Source organism: Canis lupus, chromosome 11 (assembly GCF_048164855.1).
Source record: "Canis lupus baileyi chromosome 11, mCanLup2.hap1, whole genome shotgun sequence".
Lineage (NCBI taxonomy): Eukaryota > Metazoa > Chordata > Mammalia > Carnivora > Canidae > Canis > Canis lupus.
The window spans coordinates 44,769,469-44,789,078 of record NC_132848.1 but is presented as its reverse complement, the minus strand read 5'-3'; the positions used below and the strand labels follow the sequence as shown (position 1 = coordinate 44,789,078).

At 40.8% G+C, this 19,610-nt stretch overlaps 1 long non-coding RNA gene across 2 annotated transcripts; it reads right to left on the bottom strand.

Moving 5' to 3' along the window:
* Window positions 1-674: 674 nt before the first annotated feature.
* On the bottom strand, window positions 675-18,018 carry LOC140643089 (uncharacterized). Of its 2 annotated transcripts, none has more exons than XR_012039494.1 (3): window positions 17,996-18,018; window positions 8,038-9,139; window positions 675-3,357 (listed from the first exon to the last, which is right to left on the bottom strand). It is a non-coding gene; the product is annotated as an uncharacterized lncRNA (long non-coding RNA). The 2 variants fall into 2 exon arrangements; XR_012039495.1 differs by lacking the exon at window positions 17,996-18,018 and adding an exon at window positions 17,289-17,530.
* Between the last annotated feature and the right edge of the window lie 1,592 nt (window positions 18,019-19,610).

The window sequence follows — 19,610 nt, the reverse complement described above, 5'->3', positions numbered from 1 at the left end:
CACATTGCCCTCACTGCTAGGGTCCATGATGACTCATCACCAATTCAGCCCCTGGGAAGATGAAGAGGGTAGGCCAGAGGGCACTCCCTGCAAAATGCTCACACTACCTCCACTGACATCCCATTGGCCAGAACCTGGTCACGTGGCCATCCCCTGTTGCAAAGGAGGCTGGGAAGCTAATCTCTTTTTTTGAACAGCTGTAAGCCAGACACAAATCAGGGGTTCTACTAAAATAGAGGGAGGAAAGGAATACTGAGGGATTACTGGCAGCTCAGCCCCACACAGTATGTCTTGGTTGGAAGGATTTTTATGAACAGCCCACATAAGCAGGCTTATAAAAATGGCACATAAAATAAACCCATTCACATTTTTCTACCAGTCCATGCTTTCCTGGGAAATCCAAGTGTGGCAAAATAAAGAAAAGCTAACTGCTTTTCCACTCCCCCAGCTCCTTACTGTTCACATTGGCCAAGTAATGGAGCAGCACATTGTCAGGCTTTCCCCAGGTATTTCTGGATATAGATGACCAGGTATGGCAATTTGAATGTCCATTCATCCACAAATCCTAAAGTTATAGGTGAATGGAGAAGCATGAATTAATGATCTAATGTTTTATTTTCAATACAGTATGAAAGTTTAAAATTAATATAAATATTAATCACATGTGTGTTTTAAATGGTTAAATAAGATAGACATCTTCCCCGTTTTCATCTGATCCCGGAGCAGCAGCACCACATGGCTGGTTGGCCCCTTCCTCGTTCTAGGCTGGAATGTTAAGTTTCTTTCAGATACATCCATATATTTTCTTCTTCTCTGTTTTTAGAGCACAGTAAGGATAAAAGCTGCTTCAGGGGTGCCTCAGGTCTGTGTGGCTCCAGCCTGGGAGCAAAAAGGCAGCTAAGTGAGGATGTGAAGGTCGAGGGGGAGCCCAGGAACAAACACTGCCATCATGTTAAATGATCCTTCTTCCTTCCTTGGGTTGTCAGCTGGAACAGCCTTGGTGCCTGTAAGCAACCACACTGGATCCAGTCATGCCTCACACATTTTTAATAAATGCTGAAAATCTCTCCCAGAGCTTAATTCAGGTCAAAATGTGTTTGCTTCCATCTACCATAAGGGGACCAGACTGGGGCTCAGTTTCCTGGCCAAAAATGTATTTTTCTTTGAGTTGTTACTTGACTCCCTTAATCTGCAAGACACATTCCACCTTTGTAGAACTCAGGATAAAGAAGGGGATCACTTGAGGCTCCTGAAAACTGAAAACTGAAAAGCCTTTGCTGGGACTCACTAGACCCAACAAGCAGATGGTTAAGCAGCTGTCAAAATCAGCGTCAACTGGAACGCAATGATCTCTTTTTTCTTTTCATCCTCACATTCGTTAGGCAGCTATTCTGTGCCAGGCACTATGCCAAGCACTGCTGAGACCACAGAGCACTGACAGACCCAATCTTGCCCTCAAGAAGCTTAATAATAGGTTTTCAAAGTCAAACACTACCCACCTCCACTCCCATTCAATTCAAATTTGACTGAATTGAGACTAACCCCTTTGTTCTTGGTTATAACCCAGCCCCACAGGTCTGTGAAACTGGCTGCTCTGTTCCTTGACCCCCAAAATGGTTGTCCTCCAAATAGCCCAGAACTGAGAAGTTTCCCAAGATGCAAGGCTTTTAGCCCTCAAAGCAGAACGACCAGGCAAACCAGCTGTGTTGGTCACCCTAGTTCAAAATGAAACTTCACTTATAAGGAAGGAAAGTAGAACTATAGAAACTCAAAGCAGCTTCTTACCTGGCCTACCATACAATTCACACAAATATGACTTTCCTCCCACCATAGCTGTGTTCACACACAGACATAATAGAATGCAATTTTGTAAGCTGTAGTCCAGATAAAGTAGGCTTCTGGTGATGGCTCTAGACTGACCACTTTCCCACTACTGGTCTAGCACGCAGTATGTCCTGGTGGCCTGACCCACATGCCCCTACCCCCAGTTCCCCTCAATGTTACTTCTGTCCACCCTCCACACCCACATTTTAGTCCCAGGGCTGTGAGATCATTCCAGACCTCCAGAGAGTTGTTTAAATGGTGTCCTCTGCCTGTCCTGCCAGCTTTTTTTCAGACATTTCATTTCTGTTCCTGCCTTTCCCACCTCATCTGCTTCCATCACTATATCCACTGCCCCTGGGAGACACTAGGGGGCAGTGGTTAAGAGCACAGGGTGTAGGAGTTAGATTCTTGGAGTTTTCTATATTGCTTCTTTCCAGTGGGCAGTTGGGCAAATTAGGTTCTTCAGGCCTCAATTTCCTCATCTGGAAAATGAGAATAATGACATCTATCTAACAGGTGAGAACGATCCATCTACATAGAGAGTGACACAGGTAATCAATCCCTTAACTGGTGTCAACACTCTAGTATATCCATCCATTCGTTTACAAGCCTTTATCCTTTTGTTCTTATATCCTTAGTGCCTGGCACTGAGATGTTTGTTGAATGAATGAAGTGTGCTAAAAAGATGAGGGTTTGAGTTCTTCTAGAATTGGCTATTGAGAACATTCTCTTGGTAACTTAGGGAATCTGTAGAAGTGAACAGGTTGTGCCCTTTTCAGCTCAGAGGGGTGAGTGACAAGGACATTCTCATGCTCTCTACATCTAAAAATGAAAAGCAGTTTGGAGCATGCATAACAAAGCTCTTCAAAATAGTCACTTCAGCAGTTGTACTTCTAGGAATTTACCCCAAGGAAATTATCAGAGATTTATACAAACATTTACACAAGTTTTAATCACAGGTTGTTAATAACAGTGTTGCTAATCAGAGTGAGAATTACAAATAGCCTAACTACCCATAGTGGTTGGTAGTTAAGTAAATACGCCCATGAAGAGGAGCTATATAGTAGAGTGATTGAGAACCCAGGTCCTGAAGCCAGACTGCTTGGGCTCCCTTCTGGTCCTGCTACTTACCAGCTTTGCTATCCTGAGTATGTAATTAACATTTCTGTGCCATACATCCTCATCTGTAAAGTGGGGCTAAAATGCGGAATATAGGTCTGGTATGTATTAGGTCTTTTTTTATTAAGATTTTATTTATTTATTCATGACACAGCTCTCTGTGTGAGAGAGGGAGAGGGAGAGACACAGGCAGAGGGAGAAGCAGGCTCCATGCAGGGAGCCCGACATGGGCCTCCATCCCGGGTCTCCAGGATCATGCCCTGGGCTGAAGGCAGCTCTAAACCACTGAGCCACCCAGGCTGTCCTGTATTAGGTCTTTGATTCAGGTTAACTCCATGATTATTTTTCTACTATGGAAATTCATATTTTAGAAGCTTCATGACGTAAGAAAATTTTCACAAATACACAATTTTTCTAAAACAGAATACAAAAGAAAATATTAAGCATAACCCAAATTTAAATTCTAGACTGTAGCTTTTAGAACCAGGATAATATATATGGTAACCAACAACAGTTATCTCTGGGCTACAGAGTTATAAGTAACTTTTTCTTTTCTTTTACTGCTTTTCTGTGTTTTCTGCTTTCTGCAATAAATAGTTTCTGGCCACATTCATACTAAAATTATGAGGTGGGTAGCATAGTGACCCTCAGGAAACCTTGAGCTAGGGAAGAGTACCTAAGTCCTAGTTCATGCTCCATCAGCCAAACCAAGCACCAGAGTATTACTGCAAATGCTCAGAAAATGTAACTCACTAGGAACACACCCTTTACAAGTAGGCCAATATCCATGCTAAATCTAAAGAGATGACTGCCTAGTAAAATGTAAGATGTAAATAGGAACCAGAGTCACCTAACATAAAAGACAAAATGTCCAGAATATGATAGAATTATCACCCATCATATCAAGAACCAGTAAAATCTCAACTTGAGAAAGAAAAGACAATGATCTGGTGCCAACCTCAAGATGAATCAGATGTTGGAATTATCTGACAAAAATGTTAAAGCAGCCTTCATAAAAATGCTTCAACAACCAATTACAAACTTTCTGGAAACAAATGGAAAAAACTTAAAAGCTCCAGGGAGAAAAAGCTGTTAAAAAATAACCAATGGAGATTATGCTACAGGAAAATACAGTAACAGATATAAAAAACTTTCTAGGTGGCCTCAAGAAGAGAGTGGAGGGGATGGCAGATTAAATCAGTGAACTTGAGGACCAATCAATAGAATTCATTAAGCTGAACAACAGAGACAACACTGAAGAAAACATACATGAAAGAGCCTAAGGGAGATGTAGAGTAGTAACAAAATATCCAACATTTGTATCACTGGACCCCCAGAAGGAAAAAAGAAATTGAATGGGAGAAAGAATGTTCAAAGGAGTAATAGCTAAAAACTTCCCAAATTTGTTGAAAGACATTAACTGACAGATTCAAGAAGCTGAGACATCTCAAAGTAGGATAAATCTAAAGAAATCCATGCCAAGACACATGACAATTTAATTGCTGAAAAGTAAAGAGAAATTAAAACATCTTGAAAGCAGCTAGAGAGAAATGACAGATTACTTACTGGAGAGCACCAGTTTGAATTTTGTATCGAACTGTGGAGGCCAGAAGGGAATGTCACAACATTTTCCAAGTGCTGAAAGGGAAAAGCTATCAATCATGAATTTCATATCTGGTAAAACTATCCTTCAGTAAGTTTAGTAAGAAAGAGGAAATAAAGACGTTCTCAAAGGAAAACGAAGAGTATCTGTCATTAGCACTCCTACACTTTAAGATTGAATAAAGGAAGTTCTGCAAACAAAATGATAAAAGGAATCCTAGCACATTAAGATGGGGGAAAGAATGATGGAAATCACATAAATATGGGTATATGCTGGGGATCCCTGGCTGGCGCAGTGGTTTATCGCCTGCCTTTGGCCCAGGGCACGATCCTGGAGACCCGGGATCGAATCCCACGTCAGGCTCCCGGTGCATGGAGCCTGCTTCCCCCTCTGTCTGTCTCTGCCTCTCTCTCTCTCTCTCTCTCTCTCTCTCTCTCTGTGTGACTATCATAAAAAAAATATGGGTATATGCTATATGCAATAAGCTATCCTCCTTATGAGTTTATAAATCATATCTGATGATTGAAACAAAAATAACATTTGATGCTCAAGACAATGATATTTAAAAGTGCAGAAGGTAAAAAAAAAAAAAAAAAGTGCAGAAGGTGGGGCAGCCCTGGTGGTTCAGTGGTTTAGCTCCACCTTTGGCCCAGGGCATGATCCTGGAGACCCGGGATCGAGTCCCACTTCGGGTTCCCTGCGTGGAGCCTGCTTCTCCCTCTGCCTGTGTCTCTGTCTCTCTCTCTCTCTCTTTCTGTGTGTGTGTGTGTCTCTCAGAATAAATAATAAAATCTTAAAAAAAACTGCAAAAGGTAAAAGGAGTCTAAAAGGGAGTAAGATTTCCTCATTTCACCTGAAGTGGGTAAATGTTAGTACAATAACCACAGAGACCACTATGAAAACAATACAAAGAGATACACTAAAAAATGCAATAAACCCAAATCAACATAGAATCTGTAAAAAAACATTCAAGTGATCAAACATAGAATCCATTAAAAATCCTAGTGATGACAGGAAAGAAAGAAAAAACAGAGGAACAAGAACCAGAGAAAATAAATAGAAAACAAATAATAAAATGGCAGAGTTAAGTGCTAACATGTCAATGATTAGCTAAAATGTAAATAATCTAAATGTACTGATCAAGACAGATTGGCAAAGTGGACAAAAAGTCATGACTCAATTATGTACAGCTGATAAGAAATTCACTTTAAATTCAGCATAGGAGGAAACAAAGTTGAGAGTATGGAAGGAACTTGCTTTGAGTCACACAGCCAGTTGGTGGCAGAGTAGGGAGTAGGATCTGGGTCTCTTTGCCTCAACCCCCTACCCCAGCTCAAAGCCCCTGATCAGTTCACCCTTTTGTCTGTTTTGTTTTGTTTTGTTTTGTTTTGTTTTGTTTTTGAGAGAGAGAGAGAGTGCATAAGCAGGAGCAGGGAACAGGCAGAAGGTGAGGGAGAGAGAGAATCTTAAGCAGACTCCACAACCATGTGGAGCTTGACTCAGGTCTCTTTCTCATGACCCTGAGATCATGACTGAGACAAAATCAAGAATCTGACACTTAACTGACTGAGCACTCAGGTGCCTCCACCTTGTCAATTCTTGAGGCACACTTCCCTGGAATATATAGCATGGGTGGGGCATGGGAGGTGGTCCTTTACCTTTAATGAGAATTGAAGTAGAGGAATGTCATGCATGAGTAACCTGACTGTAGCTCTCTGGGATCATCCTGGAGGTATCATATTGGTGTTGGATTCATACCCTCCTTTAGCCCCTAAGTCTGCCTCTATAATCCCTAGATCACTTTAAGGGTGATGCTCCTAAGGTGATAGTCTCCAAATCGAAGCAGATGGCCATCTTTCTGACTGCTAAAATTGCACCTCATTGTGTGATGTTGACAAGGTGTCACCACCACCTCTCATACAGGTTGCAGGGAAGATGTGGAATTCCAATTTCCTGGTCTTGCCCTCCCTGTATGGTTACAGGGAGAGTCTTGCCAAGGAGAAGAACTGGAGATGAAAGAGCTATTTTTAGGAGAAAGTTGTAGGCAGCCAGCAAGTATGAGGTTTACAGAAGCTTCCAGGTGAATAATCACATGCCTAAAAGTGTAGGCAGTGGACCTAGTAGGTGGCAGCTTCTTAAGATACTGCAGGCTAAGAAAGTGGAAAAGAACTTTCTGGAGTTTCTTGGAAACTTAGCAGCTTCCAGGTGATCTCCTAAGAAGCTCTGGCTCCAAAGCTGCAGTCTGAGACCTTTGAGAGTAGTTTTTCTGTCCTCTTCTAACTCTTCCACTGATTGTAAAAGCCCCAATTCTGTGCTAAAACTCTTCATTTTTGCATCTGTGACTTCTGCTTTTCTGAACTATGGACTACTGGTTCCATTCACTAAGTGTTTCTTTATTTCTTCCTTTTTGACTCAAGGAAGTATTCCATAGCCATGCAATATGTGTTGTTCATTCAAATGTAAGGAAAAGTGATATGGACCCTCTAAGAAGAAGCTTTAAGAAGCACTGCACCATTCACCATGTTCCTTTCCCTGTGCATGCCCTGATGGAGTCTGTGTCATCCACACCTCCACCACTGACAATCATTGGATATGCAGCACAAGTCAGAAGTAAATGTGATATATCACTGAGGTGTGACCACAACATAACCTTACCTCTCCTTATTGATATAGAAACAATAAAAATAGAGATAAGCTTAGACCATAGTGCAGACATTTCACTTCACTGTATGGCTATTTGAATATGGCATATCATTTCAAACTACAGCTTGAATGAAAAAATTAAAAGGGAGTCTACATCTGGTAAAAACAACAGCAACCGAAACAAAAACACAGTTTCTCAACTGTCTACATTTGAAAGATTGGAAGTTTCAGATTTGTGAACCTTTTTCCTCCATTCATTCAAAAAGTATTTCTTATGTGACACTTGTAAGTCAAGTAGAAGGGTAGATGCAAGGAATAGAAAGATGAATAAGATATAGCTCCTATTCTTAAAGGCCTTGTTATCCAGCTCTGCAGATGATGTACAATCAAGTCAAAGACAATTTGATTAACATGGAAGGAAAAATACTCATTCATTTCTCTGACATCTGTTATACACTAGCTCTATGTGAGCCATTTTATGTACTTTATCTCATTTAATCCTCACCATAGCCCCATTAGTTGGGGTTATGATCTCAGTATTAGACTTGAGGAAATCAAGGCTGAGAGAGGGTAAGCAACTCATCTAAAATTACCCAGTTAGTAAGTGTTAAATTCAAGCACAGATGCCTAAGCTCTTTTCAACACTCATGGCATGGTAAGTGTTAGAACAGAGACATGGCCGTGGTACCAAAGAAGCCAAGAATGGATATATTGCTATTCTCCTGTATTTTGGGGAATGTCAGATCAGAACGCTCTTCCCTCAAACTAGCTACAAATAGTCTTGGTACAAGAGAAAACCTTTTCTCCTTAGGATTCCCAGAGGTTCCCAACCCTTCAAGGATGAGTACCTGGGATACTAGTTCCTCCCCCAGGGCCATGTGTGTCTAGCAGGAAGGAAGGATGTAGAGAGTGGTCCATACTCCTGAGCAAGTACAAAGAACATCTTGTCTGCATTATGCTTACTAATGCTCCAAGGCAGTCAGGGCAGGGTTATCCTCATTTGCAGCCAAGGAGAGTTTGCATAAGTTCAGTTAAATGACTTGCCCCTGCACCTCTGCCCCCAGGCTTAAACCAGAAACTGCTAAATATAAAGTTTCCATCGTGGTATATACAAAGTACAGAGGGTCCTTTGCTGGGCTTCTGTGTTTTCTTGGATCCTTCAGGCATTATCTGTTGGTATTTAGCTAAAGAATCAGAAATGGGCATCATTTTCACCAGAGAGAGGGCCACAAGACTCATGGCTTCCCATTTTCAAGTCCTTGGGATAAATTAGTGAGTTGTAATGCCCACGTGTTGCATGGTCCAGATGAACGATGGCAGCCTCCAAAACTCTTTTAAGGCCAAAAGGAGGGGGAAGCTTGTGCTGTGGAAAAACCTACTTATGCCTATATTGTAAGCAACTTTCAGGGTCCTTTGCAATGAAAATAGTCTTTCAGATATTTGGGATATGATTGTTGCAGCATGATTCCAATGTCAGTAGATTTGCTTAGCAATGCTATCATATTTGCTTTTCTTTTCTGTTTGTCAAGAAGCTGAAGAGGAGGAGAGTTCTCCTCTACTGACCTAGGGATTTCTCCAGAGATAGTTTGGCAGCCCCTTTTATTAAAGGTTGTTAACTGATTTTAAAACAAAACGAAACAAATAAAAAATAAAACCTAGGTTGTTAACATTTGGTAATCCCAAGTCTCCAATCCCAAGAGTAGCCTCCATTTATTTTTCTTGTTCTGGTCTTATGATTTTTCTATTTTTACTATGCCCTGTGAAAATAAAACACACTGGAGCTTTAACAAGACATCAGTTTCCAGTATATAGTAATGGTGTGAAGTTTTACTTCATGGTTCTTTGTATTTTCTCTTGGTTTTCCTAATATCTCTTACAGCACCATATGGGCTGCATTTATCACCTTTTCTATCTGTTGTCTCTGATATTTTAATTCATAATCAGCAAGCTCTGCAAAAAGAAAAAAAATGTCAATTTATAAAAGTTGTTTTATCCAAGTCTATTTTAATTTAGTTAAGTATCATCCTTTCCAGTTTTCTCAGATATTCTCATCTAGGAATTATAAGAAAGGGCTAAATGGAGTATAATTTTATATTTGTGAGTACATACCATGTGCTAGGCACTATAGCAATAAAGATGCTTTCAATTGCAATAATAGAAAACTCAACTCTAAATGGCATAAACAATAAAGAATGCTTACTATCTCCAATCATAGAAGTCCTAAAGTAGGATACTTGAAGTTAGCCAATTTAAGGATTCAATGACATCAAAGCTATCCTCCCTCTTTCCCATCCTCCCCACCCCCCTTGCAGTCATAATATAATGGGCTTGTTCTCAAGAGGGCAACACCCAATAGAAAAAGAGATTGACTCTTCCTTTGAAGCTGTTCTTATGAACAAGGAAGCCTCTCCAACAATATCCCAAGCAGATATTCCCTAATATCACATCAGCCACAATTCACTTCCAAGCCTACACCCATCACCAGCAAGAGTGGGACTAGCCACTTAGCCTGGGGTGGTCCTGGCCTCCTAAAGTCAAAAGATTAGCAGCTGAATCAGGAGAAAGAGAAATATATGTGAAGGAACAATCTGGAAGGACTGCTATACAACCTATTTCACTTTGTCCCCACAATAATCCTATGAGCTAGCTATCATCATCCCCAGTATACAGATGGGAAACTGAAGCCTAGGAATTTCAAATTCTTTGCCTGATTATCCATACATAGAATATAATGGACCCAGTGAGCAAGAATTTTCCTCCCAGTGAATTCAAACTCAGTTGGAACCATTTCACATTCCAATTTAGGGTGACAATGATTCTCTGTTTTGGATAAGACAAATTTAGGTTCTACAGGTAGAAAGCTTACAGTGCAAAACCCAAAACCTACAGAACTTTTGGGTTGAGAGGATTTTTCATATCCCATCTACAGGGTTCAAATAAGTGGTTTTGACCATCCACCCTGTGTGAACCACCACCTTGAAAGCTGCTAGATACGCCAAGATGAATAAGATGTTGCCTCCACCAGCAGGACTCACGGCCTAATAGGAAGGAGAAAAGTATACAAATAACAATGCCATATGATAGAATTATGGTGAGTGCCAAGAGAGAAGTACCCAAAGCATTAAGGGAGTGTTCAAAAAAATTGAAAAAGGAAAGAAGGAAGAAATATCAACCATAAAAGATTGTCATGAAAAAGGTTGGGTTCTAGCAAGGTGCCTTATAGAAAGTGTTCCAACAAGGGTAGGTGGAAGAGAAGTGGATCACAGGATGGCGCCCTGTGCTGGATCAGTAAACTGCAGGCCATGTGGACAAAACATCAGGAAGTTATATTTGATTGGAAGATAGGAAACAAGTTACTTTTTAAAGCAAGCTTGATCTTGAATCAAAGAGGTTTTTTGTTTGTTTACAGTGTTTTAAAAAATGATAGTTTTTGATCAGGTGTGGCATGATCAAAATTGCATTTTATAAAGACTAATTTGGCAATAGTGTACATAGGATGTTTTGTGTATCTGTAGGGATGCTTGGTGTGCAAGCAATAGAAAACCAAACTCAATATGACCTTTCAACAAGGAAATTTGTTATCTCATTTAAAAGATGCCTAGAAAGTTTGGCTGTTCCAGGATTGGTTATTTTAGCAGCTTTCCAGCCAGCTGCTCTCCCATTCTCAGGATACCAACACTGTACCCAGGCAGGGTAGCTCTCCTTGAGAAAGGGGCTGCACCCATTCACAATCATATATAATAACATCCAGAGGAAGAAGAGACAATCCCTTCTTGCTGTTCCTCTCAGGAAAGAAGGAACCACTCTCTGAAGTCTTTCTCTTTCATCTCCTGATATGGAAAATGGGACCACCATGACTGGTTTTACCCAATTATTAAATACTGCTGGGACATAAGGAAAGATATCTCCCCAACACAATTAGGAATTTGTAAATACGGATGAAGGGAGGAATGGATGCTAGGGAGACAATAAATAGGGCCTAAAACATGTTCCATAGGGAGGAATCTGAAGCAAAAGACCAGCTGGAAGGCTATGGCCCCATTCTAACTAGAAATAATAACTGCTTAAACTGAAAGTCCTTTTGTTCTTGTATGACATATGATCCCTGGATTTATCATATTCTCTGCTAGATCATCTTCAGAGATAGAGACCTCTCAACCTCCCAAGGCTATCACATTCCATTATTTAACAACCATTGGTGTTGAGCCAAAACTCCTGGCTCTTTTTCACAGGAATGGTTTCCAAGTCAAGAATTCCCCTTATTGTATTTATGCAACTGAGGTTTTTTTTTTTTTTTATCTTAAATGATCTTTACTTCTGTCTTCATAAAATGTAGTATCATTGGTTTCAGTACAACATTCCAGCCTGATCTTTCAACAACTACTCCATTGTGTATAGGAATTGCAGTAGGCACTAGGGATAGACAGATAACTAAGGAGCTCACAGCCTAGTGGGGAAGTGGGTATAGGACAAGTAATTACACACCTACTATGACAACGCAATGATATGAAGCAGGGTTACACAAACTGGAGACTCTAGGCCTCCTACCTCAGAATCCTATGGGCATTTGTTAAAATCACATATTCTTGCCTTTCCCAGTGTACTAGGCGTGGAATCTAGACAGGCAGTATTTAAAACAGCATTCTGATTGATTCTTATGCATGTTATGCTGGATACCTACTAAGAGATTGCTTGAACAAAGAGACACAAAGGGAGGATGTGAATGTCTGGGACTCTTTGAATAGTGAGTCTGTCCTCCAATCATGACTCATCTTTCCTGGCTTATGAAATTTGCAAAAAGAGTAAACAAACTTTCACACCATGTCTCAAGTCCCCAAGGAGAGCGTTGACTAGGACAGACCTGCAGTGAGCCCCTCAGGATGTCACAGAGCCATAAATCAACGCTCTAGTAGAGTGGTCCAAGCGGCAGCAAATGCACCTAACTGTATGATTATTCAGACTGCAGTTTACCATGTTATTGTGAAAGGAGCCACAGGAAAGAGTGTTAGCTATCTGAAGCCAAGACTGATGTCCCATCACTTTTTGTGCCTCAGACACTCTGCTTTTGATTCTATGAAAAAGAACCTTCTTTTGGATTTTCCCTGACCCTCCTTGACACTTCTTGGTTAAGTAGAGACTCTGACTAATACCAGAAAACTAATTTCTTTGGCCTTCACATTGGATATTGGGCTGGGGAGATGAAAATCCAGTATTTGGGCTAATAAAAAATCTACTGTTTGAACTAAAGAGAAACAATATTGCTACTATCCTGGTCCATCTGGCATCTGTCACCCGTACAGCCACGTCACCTCCTAACATCTGTCCACCCTCACCCCTATCATCAATTATCTGTCAGTGGTCAGAAATGGCTCAGTGTGAAGGCCCCCAATAACTTTCCATTGCAAGCATAAAAAAAGTCAGACCTATGAGATACCTTCAGGGTTCATCTGGCCTCTATTCATTCTCTCACCTCATTTCCAACCACTCTCCCCCTCAGTCACTAAGCTCTAGCCACACTGACCTCTCTACACTTTCATCTCAGGGCCTTTGCACTCTCTACTGCCCTACTCAGAACACACTCCCCCAGATCTTGGCATGGCTGGCTGCCTCCTTCTCATTGCTCATGGCTCAGTTCTCACCTCCTTGGCATTCCCAGATCCCCTAGCTCTGACAGCACCTGGCATATAGGAAGCCTGCAGTATGCATGCTGAATAAATGAGTGTAAGAATTACTATATAAGCACAGGTATGTTTGGAGACATATGGTAATCCTTTCTAGAGTTTTTTAAAAAGATGACTTGCTGTTGATATATGAGTAGAGGAGCCATATACTTTCCTCTTCATACCTAGTTATTCAAGAGTGAAAGGAAGATATCTTTATGCCAGGCCACAGCAATAAACCAGGACTGTCCCAAGCAAATGGAGATATATGGCCACCCTAAATTATAGATAATTATGAGTACAAACAGTACCTTTCTTCCCTACTAGATGATAAACCACATGAGGGCCAGGGGTAAGCACAGTGTGTGGCACATGAAAAGTACACAAGAAATATGTTGAATGAATTGAATGAACAAATTAATGTATGAATGAATAGAGTATTATGCAATCTTAAAAGGAAGGAAATTCTGACACATGCTACAACTTGGATGAACATTGCAGATATTACATTAAGTGAAATACCTCGAATACAAAAGGACAAATACTGTATGATTCCACTTACATGAGGAACCTAGAGTAGTCAAAACCATAGAGACAGAGAGTAGAAGAGCGGGGTTGGGGTAGGGTGGGGGGTAATTATTGTTTAATAGTTACAGAGCTTCATGTTAGAAGACAGAACAAGTTGTGGAAATGAATAGCCCTGATGGTTGTACAACAACGTGTGTGCATTTGCCACCACTGAATTGTATGCTCAAAAACAGGTTAAAGTGGTAAATTTCACATTAGGTACATTTTACTACAATTAAAAAAAAAAGAGGGAAAATGTACTTCGTGTTGGCTGCCTTCCCTAGTTCACTCCCTCCCCACAGAAAGTTTACACTTAAACCCTAGTCTCAGTGCCTGCTTTCCAGGGAAGCCAACCTATGACAAGGCTCATAAACTACAGAGCTTGGATGTGAATCCTAAACTTTAAACCCAAGTCTTCAGTCACCAAACTCCATGCTCTCCCCTGTACAGCATCAATAAAATAAGCTTTATCAACTACAAGTCAGCATTTGAAGATTTTTTTCCCTTGGCAGCCCTTATTCTTTGCAGCCCCCTTGACAAATTGTAAAATGTATCTCTTTGTGTAGTAGAAAATAAAGAAAAACATACACGTTTTATTACTAGAACCTAGTTTGCAACCACAGAGTTCCATGTGACCCTTTGTCTGTAGCTGGCTACTCTTCCTGAAATATGCTAGGAAGAAAAGGATGTTTATTTATTTATTTTATTGGAGTTCAATTCACCAACATATAGCATAACACCCAGTGCTCATCCCGTCAGGTGCCCCCCTCAGTGCCCGTCACCCAGTCACCCCCATCCCTTGCCCACCTCCCCTTCTACTACCCCTTGTTCGTTTCCCAGAGTTAGGAGTCTCTCATGTTCTGTCTCCCTTTCTGATATTTCCCACTCATTTTTTCTCCTTTCCCCTTTATTCCCTTTCACTTTTTTTTATATTCCCCAAATGAATGAGACCATATAATGTTTGTCCTTCTCCGATTGACTTATTTCACTCAGCATAATACCCTCCAGTTGCATCCACGTCAAAGCAAATGGTGGGTATTTGTCGTTTCTAATGGCTGAGTAATATTCCATTGTATACATAAACCACATCTTCTTTATCCATTCATCAAGAAAAGGATGTTTAAAAAGGTTCAGAGAGAAGAATTTTATCCAAGCTATATGTGGATTTTGAACTTTGTTTCTTAAATTTATTTCAGAAGCATTTAAATTCTAAGCATTGCAAAACTATCTCCAGGCTTCCTTGAGAGAAACATAATATCTGTTACTTTCTCCCCAGAGATGAGGCAGTCCCTTGGCCATTTCTACCTTTATACCTTCTGATATAAACCAAAAAAAGCCTGGAGAAAAAATATCACTCATTCAGTCTCATGGGTTCTGACTGAGAACAGCAATGTGCAAGCACACCTTCTTTATTATCCTTGGAATCCTCTACAGATCACCTATTTTGAGATTTTAAATCTGTGGTCTTCAAATCACGAGTACCAACTCATGAGTAAATCATCATATCATTTTTTTTAGTGAAATGGAAGAAAATAGAATGGGAAGCATCAGGGTATACAGTGCTGTAACATATGATGAAACTTGCCTCATTTACGTATGCATTGTAATTGGACCGTTATAAAATCTATTTCTTATTGTAGGTTTTGAGAGGGAAAGGAATTGAAAGTCACTGTTAAAAAGTAAAAAAGTAAAAGTAAAAGTAAAAAAATCTTTCTACATCATTTACTCTGAGTATCAAGTATTTTCACGTATCTCTGGATCCCCTCACTTTCTCCTCAGCTTGTTGGCCCTACATTGCCATCATTTCTTTCCAAAAAGAGTGTAACTGTGCTCCAGCTGCCCTTCCCAGCCTTCCTAGATTGTGTCCACTTCCAAAACAATGAGTCATTGACTCAAAAAGCAGCCTATTATTTCAGCCATGCATATAAACAAACACCACTACCAACACCCAGCTCACTGGTTCAGTGTTTTCATCTTTCAGGCATTTGTTTGGCAAGATGTTGATATAGCCACCAATCCCTGCCACCAAATAAATGAACTGAGAGGTCAAATTACATATGCCATCAACCATAATATATTAAATGAACCATCATATAGAGATGAGTCTCCTCACCTCTCAGAAAAAGTTCATTTCCATATAAGTGTGGAATAAAACACAAGCACTTAGGGAGCCATAACCCAGAGAATTGGGACAAATTTTGAGGTCAGCCTCTTGCAATGCCATTTCTTTGAAAGATGAGCTTTTGAGAATCATTCTTTCTACAAGGGGTCACGTGGCACTTAGCAACCCCCTTGGCCATCCTCTCCCATCTAACCCCTCAGCCCCTGCAAACCCCACTTCTTCTCTAGGTTAAAATAACCACTCGTACTGAGTGGTGTCTGCTCCCTACAAAGTAAAGTGAACATGAAGTTGCTCAGTGTCATTTCAGCAATTTGGGCCTGACTTCAGCCTAGCCTGTGTGTCAACACTGACTGAATCAACCAGCTAACAGGTGCATCTGTTTTAACTCCAGGCATTGTGGTCACAGTCATCAGTGCAGTACAATTCCAAAGAGAATTAGGGTGGGGATTGAGGGATGGGATGCTGTTCCATCATTCTTAAGACTACTATAGCACTCTTTGTAATGTTATCATTATTGGACATGTCACATTCCCTCTACTATCTTTGAACTCCTTGAAGTTTACTTTACTCCTTTTACTTTAGCAACTGGTACATTTAGCAGGTGAGCATTCTGCTTGGCAGTGAATATCCTATCATTCCCTTGATCCTGAGAAGATTGAGGCCCTCTACTATAGATTCTTGCAGCTTCCTTCCTTTCTACCTCAAAAGACATCCATATCTCTACCACTGTCACCTTGTCACCTTGACAACCACCTGCATTTCATGGCTTTAAGTGCCCATCTTTCCTTCCCTTGACTGCATTCTCAAAAATCAGACATATCCTACAAACTATTTCCAGTAGTCTCTGCGCAATGCTCTTCTGACTGAACCTCCTGATGTTATTTTAACATCACTGTACACTCCTCCCACTTAAAACTCCAGCTTCTTGTCTCTGAAGCACTTGGCTTTCTGGATTCTCTTCCTCCCTCTAGAAATGCTTCTTTTCCCTTCCCTGGCTCTTTCTCTGCCTTTGCCTAGGATATTGCCATTTCTCACATTCTCTTCTAGACACTGTTTACCCCCCATACTCATTTCATAATTTCATTCATTCCCATAGTCTAGAACAAAGGTCAAGAGACTATATCCCGAGGCACCTGGGAGGCTTAGTGATTGAGCATCTGCCTTTGGCTCAGGGCATGATCCCAGGATCCTGGAATCGAGTCCAACATCAGGCTCCCCACAGGGAGGCTGCTTTTCCCTCTGCCTATGTCTCTGCCTCTCTCTGTGTGTCTCTCATGAATAAATAAATAAAATCTTTTAAAAAAAGAGAGAGAGAGAGAGAGAGAGAAAGACTACATCACTCTGGCCAAATTTTACCCTCTCTTAAATTCCCTCAACTCCTACTCCAACTCCAGTTTTTAAAATAAAGTCTTATTGGAACATAGCCACATCTTACCCATTTACATGTTGTCTAAGCTATTTCTGCATTACAATGGCAGAGCTGCTACAGTGACCCTATGGTCTACAAGCCTAAAATATTTACTCTCTGGCCCTTTAAAGTAAAACCTTGCCAGCCCTAGACGCTGAACCATGTCCAAATCCACTTTGTTCACTGGTCTTTACTCATGCTCTCCAGACTCCTATTTCAATTGCCTGCTGAACCCTTCCATGGTATTCCCACTAACATCTCTAATCCAAGTCCCACACTCTTCCTCATCAAACCCATTTCTGCACTAATTTGTTCCAATTGGTGGCCTCATCCAGGACTTACCTGTGGTGAAACTGAACCTTTGTAGCCGATTTATGGCCTTGGGGCTACGGAGCTATGAAGACCTCCCAAGTTAAGTTTCAATAGTATCGATCATGGGCATTGAATTGGTTTTACATTTAAAAATCAGTATGACACTCAGCATAATACACTCCAGTTCTATCCAAGTTGAAGCAAATGCTGGGTATTCGTCATTTCTAATGGCTGAGTAATATTCCATTGTATACATAGACCATGTCTTCTTTATCCATTCATCTTTCAATGGAGATAAGTCAATCAGAGAAGAACAATCATTATATGGACTCATTCATTCGGGGAATATAAAAAGTAGTGAAAGGGATTAAAGGGGAAAGGAGAAAAAATGAGTGGGAAATATCAGAGAGGGTGACGGAACTTGAGAGACTCCTAACTCTGGGAAACGAACAAGGGGTAGTGGAAGGGGGAGGTGGGCGGGGGGATGGAGTGACTGGGTGACGGGCACTGAGGGGGGGCACTTGATGGGATGAGCACTAGGTGTTATACTGTATGTTGGCAAATCGAACTCCAATAAAAAAATATACAAAAAAAAAAGAAAAAAAAGAAAAATCAGTATGACATTAGCAAAACAACCCCCCCAAGCAACAACAACAACAAAAACAACAAAAAACACTTGAATTCAGTTCCCTTTTCCTTTCAAATCTGGCTCTCAATTATAGTGCTGGCATACTCACTTTAATGTGGTGTCTCATCTCCATGACAATAGAGGAGGCAAAATTCCATAAACATGACACTCTGTTCTCTCCATTGACCCAAACGCAATCAGTCATTCTGCCAACATTTAAGTGCTACTTTCCTAACTTCTGTTTAAGTAGCTGTAAGACTGAATTAGATATTAGTGAAGAAAATATAAAGACCAATATGTAAACAGTATCACAGTCAATTTTGTTGTATATTTCACTTTTTCCATCCCCCAGCCCCCCACAAGAATACCCTTCTCAATTTATAACTGCTGAAGTTATTGGAACAGAATAGAAATGTTTGGCCTATTAAATTCTGCAAACATACCAAGTGAACCTACCAAGATCTCCTTGGCAGTGTTCGGAGTCCTCTGTAAAAACTCTTTGAACTTTGCTGGCTCTTTAGCAAAAAGGATGTAGAAGACTTTGTAAGCATTAGCAAAGACAAAGAGAAACAGTTGCTTGCTGTTTGATTTGTCCTTTCATCTGTCAGATTCCTGGGCATCTGCTATTTGTCAGACATGTGTGCTGGGTGCTGGGGATGCCAAACGAATGACACCATGGAGCCTCCCCACACCTTTAAAAGTGTGTTAGAGGGCTCAATGAGTCTGCTCACTTTGTCAAATGTATGGGGCCACAGAGCAAGTGATTCATAATATTTAAGGAATGTGTCAAGGTAGGAATGACATTCCCTGGATACAATCTCCCATCAGTTACAGAAGGAAGGAGGTGACTTTTTAAATGCGCGAGGTAGGACATATGCTACATTATTTCTCAGTCTATAGAGTATAGGCTGGATAAAATCCCAAGTCTTGTCAAAGAATGATAATATTCAAGAAAGGGGTTTAATAATCAGATTTCCACACACAGGGACTATATCATCTATATTATACTATGGCAACAGTCTTTAGCTCCAACAAGCTCTAGTTTATATTTGAATGGTTGTAGTTTCAAAAATGGTCATAGTTTCAAAGCACTATAAAATATGTCATATCTTTTTTTGAGAGAGAGAGAGAGAGAGCATGTGAGCTGAGTGGGGACAGGCAGAGAGAAAAGGAAAAAGAGAATCTTTTTTTTTTTTTTTTAAGATTTTATTTGTTCATGAGAGACACAGAGAAGAGAGGCAGAGACAGGCAAAGAGAGAAAAGCAGACTCCCTGTAGGGAGCCTGACCTGGAAAGAGTCGTCCCAGGACCCCAGGATCATGACCTGAGCCAAAGGCAGACACTCAGCCACTGAGCCACCCAGGCATCCCAGAAAGAAAGAATCTTAAGGAGGCTCCACACCCAGCACAGAGCCTGACATGGGGCTCCATCTTACCACCCTGAGATCATGAGCTGAGCTGAAATCAAGAGCTGGATGCTTAACTGACTCAGCCACCCAGATGCCCCTGTCATATCTTTCTTCCATTCAGTAAAGCTGTGGACCATGTATTTTCATCTCCATTGTGTAGCTAACTAAACTAGCCACTGGGAATTTTAAATGAATAGGAGTATACCTCTGCCCCTGTGTCCATAAACCTTGTAACCTGAATTCTCCAAGGCGCCACAGAGTTTATGAGTGAGCAGGGAGCTGCAGTCCTCATTTCTGGCCCAAGGTGCTGCTGGATT